Source organism: Salvelinus fontinalis, unplaced genomic scaffold (genome assembly GCF_029448725.1).
Source record: "Salvelinus fontinalis isolate EN_2023a unplaced genomic scaffold, ASM2944872v1 scaffold_0932, whole genome shotgun sequence".
NCBI lineage: Eukaryota > Metazoa > Chordata > Actinopteri > Salmoniformes > Salmonidae > Salvelinus > Salvelinus fontinalis.
Window position 1 is genome coordinate 20803 of NW_026601141.1, and position 4528 is coordinate 25330.

At 40.6% G+C, this 4528-nt stretch overlaps 1 long non-coding RNA gene across 1 annotated transcript; it reads right to left on the reverse strand.

Annotated features, from left to right (window-relative positions):
* Positions 1-316: 316 nt before the first annotated feature.
* Positions 317-3283, reverse strand: LOC129847699 (uncharacterized). Its single transcript, XR_008758460.1, has 2 exons — positions 1328-3283; positions 317-1120 (listed from the first exon to the last, which is right to left on the reverse strand). It is a non-coding gene; the product is annotated as an uncharacterized LOC129847699 (long non-coding RNA).
* Positions 3284-4528: the final 1245 nt, after the last annotated feature.

Genomic DNA, 4528 nt, shown 5'->3' on the forward strand with positions numbered 1-4528 from the left:
TACAATTTTGTAAGCTTTCCTTGCTGATATTTACCATGCAGATAGATGAAATCACGTAGCTAGCTATGTTCTTGCTTATTGTGCAGTGGATGATTAAATTCCCTGTATACCCATGGATGTGTAGCTAGCTATCTAGCCGATCTGTGTATGGACCCAAACGTTTGGTATACATGTTAGTTAAGAACTTAGCTATGAACCTCAGCTATCATAGCCAGTTGTATCAACTTCAAAACAGCCTGAATGACATTAATGAAGGCTATGGATTGAGTAGAATATAATATCATGTTGTACCAAGGATGCAAGTCGTATATACATGTAGTTATTACCATGCATGAGATCCCCACATTGTAGCCTGTACATTTAATATATTCACTGATCATGTACTCTACCTTGGCAAATAAAGGTGCAGTTTAGGTATGAATGTCTTAGAGATTATTTTTCAGTCATATCCAATACCAGGAGTATCAAATTCCAGTCTTTGAATGACGCTGTGTCTGCATGTATGTATCATAATTGTACACTTCAACAGTGTTTACCAATCTTGGTCCTGGGACATCAATGGTTACACATTGTAACTAATAGACTAGAAACAGGATTTAACTAGTTAATTCATATATACAGAAACAATGTTAAAAAACAGTACACTACACTTCCTATGCATCATGTAAATACTCCAACACCGGTTCATCTCAACATCTAATGCCCTTCATCTGCATTGATCTGATAAACACAGGATAGGTGGAGTATTTCATCACATTACACTTCATTTCAACCAGTAGAGAATGTGAAACACTTTATTGAAAAGCTCATTATCCAAGTGATATAAATACAAGTTCAATCTGTACTTCAATGCACATCTGTTGTGCATTATAAAAACAGAGGAAGAAAGAGGAGGTGGAGAGAGAGGTGTTAAAGACAGAAAGGGAAAGAGGTAAGCACATAGGAGCAGGGAAGGCAGCACATGATTAATGAATCACAGTGCTACATAAATATTCTCTCAGTTCATCACAATTACATAACAGTGTCTCTAGTCAGCCCACAGGTTATCTTAAAAGAGGGTGAGGTGGTGATGATGGGACTGGGGGTTACTGGGGGTTGGCATCCTCACATCAAAACATATCTGCAGACGAGAGACAGATGGAGAGAGAGAGCATGTTTAAGCCTTGTGTTTTTAGTTTTTATTCTAACATTGTTAGTTATCAATCAGGAGGTGAAATGAAAAACTGACCTGGGATCATTAACTCTGGGACTACTGCATCTATCTGTATTTCAATGTAACGCATCTCTTTATAATACTTCCTGTTGACCTGACCAAGTGACCTCTCACCTCTGATCATGCTGTGCACTCTATGTAGCCAGTTCAGATGCAGGAGAGGTTCACCGACACAGCTGATATAACCTAGAGGATTTAGGGAGAAGGGGAGAGAGGGATGAAGTGAAGGATAGAGACTGTTATTGAGAAAATAAGGTAGTTAAAGCCACAGTGTTCAACAGGAATCTGTGTGTGGCCTCACCTGGTGTCCACACCACACTAAGTGGCTGCAGAGTACTATATGCTGAAAAACATGAACGGACACACAAGGACAAACAATATAGCGTAGTTATAGAAATAATGAAGTGTCTTACTATTCTCCATGGTTGGCCCTCTTGCCTATTCTTTGAAGGTAGAAGGAGCCACAGTTATACACTTGAGACTGCTTACTGCACAACACAATCCATCAATCAATCAGATTGATACATGAGTGTGTAGGTGTGGGTTATAGGGTGTCTAATTGTTCTACATTTTTTCAATATGGGTGATTTAAAATAGCCTGTTTTGTTTTTGCACAGACATCATACCCTTACCTAAACAGCACCCTCACCTGAGAAGTAGAAATCAAAGGGAGAGAAACTGTGAATTGAATAACTGCAGTTGACATAGCTAAGTAAATGGAAGAATACTCTTATTGTAATGTGGATGGCTCTTAAAAGAACCTTTGGTTGTGCATAGTGTAGTCTATGGTGTTGCCAGGGAACAGTACCCTCTTAAAAGAGCCTTTGGTTGAGCATAGTGTAGTCTATGGTGTTGCCAGGGAACAGCACCCTCTTAAAATAGCCTTTGGTTGTGCATAGTGTAGTCTATGGTGTTGCCAGGGAACAGCACCCTCTTTGAAGAAGTAGGAGGTGAAGATCTCCTGCACACGGATTGCCTCTCTTGCTGCGTTGTTGGACCCCATCCTTGAAACATCCTGCAGAGCAGCAGACTCCTCCTCTGGGACACGGCGGCGAGCTGCAGATCCCCTCCTGGTCCTCGTGTCCATCCTCATGAAGTTACGCAGGACACAGGTAGCCTTCACACATCTGAATTCCTCCAGGAGGCAGTCCCAGATGACCCTGGTCACCCAACCTTGCAGTGCCCTACACGGTAACTGTAGGCAATCGTTTTGCAGGAATCTCCAGTTACAAGGTACGCTTTATCTGTCATCTTCAGAAAAGTTTGATTATTTTAAGCACAAAGTCATACACACTGTTTTGTTCATGAATAATGTTGTATATTTAGAGGTTACTCATAAGTGGATGGTATTGTTAAGATGTAATTGTACTTTTTAGGATGATATCAACATTCTGAATTCAACATGTGGTTAAAAGCTAGCTAAGGTATTAGCAGGCTATTGTATGTGTGAACGATGGCTAGCTCCTCGAATGATCCTACTCCGCTAGCCAGCACCTCTCCTAAACAGGTGTTCTACTCTGCTAGCCAGCACCTCTCCTAAACAGGTGTTCTACTCTGTTAGCCAGCACCTCTCCTAAACAGGTGTTCTACTCTGCTAGCCAGCACCTCTCCTAAACAGGTGTTCTACTCTGCTAGCCAGCACCTCTCCTAAACAGGTGTTCTACTCTGCTAGCCAGCACCTCTCCTAAACAGGTGTTCTACTCGGCTAGCCAGCACCTCTTCTCTCACTGTAACGTCTTTCTCTTCTTCTTTCAGGGTAACAGCCTCATTCTCTACTTCTTGTTTTATTGTAACAGCCTCCTGTTCGTCCTCCTCTTTGACGAGAGCTTCTTTCTCTGTCCAGCAGACCTCCCCTTTATCAGGAGGAGAGTAGCTTAGTGAACTCATGGTCGGAGATGTTAGCTAGCTAGGCTAATGCTAACTTAACCAGCCAACAAGTACATACGACAGAAGTGTGTTTAATACGCAGCGCCTAATATACACCAAAACAGTGTAAAGAGCGTGAATGTTGTAGCTGTGTTTGCTAGAAAGCTACCGAGGTGTCTGACTAGCTGTTGTTGTTGAAGGAGCGTCCCGTCCACTAGATTATACGTCACACTGGCAGCATCGCCTGAACCTAAAAGACGCACATCGCCATCAAATACTTAGATGTGACTGGAGTGGGCAACGCAGTTGAGGAACCAAGTTTATTTTTCATTTATTTCATAAAAGTTTAATATTATATAAAGTCTTTCGAAGAGAAGCATGTGTTGATTGATTCGTGTTTAATGAGTGAGAGTTTAAAACAAACTTTACACCCACTACATATTTGCATTGAACCACACTTCTGACATGGATGATTTTGACCCCAGAGGCATATCTTTTATCATAGCCAAAATGTGGTTTATTCAATTGTTCCAATTTTTCATGACTTTGTCAATCAACTTGTTCTTAATAAATATAAATCATGGTTTAGTGTTTCTGTATCAATATGGACTTTTAACAAATTCAAATCCTTTGGAGTCATTTTGACCCCAGCCAAAAGCACCTTTGATAAATAGGACGTTTAATTCAAATCAAATAACATTTTATTGGTCACCTACACATGTTTAGCAGATGTAATTGCGGGTGTAGCGAAATACTTGTGTTTCTAGCTCCGACAGTGCAGTAACATCTAACAAGTAATATCTAACCATTTCACAACAGATACCCAATACACATCTAAGTATTTGAATCTAGGTTTCTCTGTAGACATGATCCATCCCACCAGAGGGTGGAGGGGCACCTGTATCAGTGGTTTTGACCAGATAGTCACCTGCAGACACACAGTACAGTGCCTCCCATGTACTCTCCTATGATTGGACATTTCTATACCACGTATCACGTGACTGTGTACAAAACTGCCAAAGGAAGGAAACTCTGCCAGCGGTAGAAAACTCTACCAGGGGTATACAGTGCATTTGTTTATTATTCAGACCCCTTCACTTTCTCCACATTTTGTTACATCAAAGCCTTATTCTAAAATGGAAGATGTTTTTCCCTCATCAATCTACAAACAATACCCCATAATGACATCACAATACCATCACAATACCCCTTTAATGACATCACAATATCCCATTATGACATCACAATACCCCATAATGACAAACCAAAACAGGTTTTTAGACATTTTTGCACAATTATTTACTTAAGTATTCAGACCCTTTAATATGAAATTCGAAATTGAGCTCAGATGCATCCTGATTCCATTGATCATCCTTGAGATGTTTCTACAACTTGATTGGAGTCAACTTGTGGTAAATTCAATTGATTGGACATGATTCGGAAAGGCAC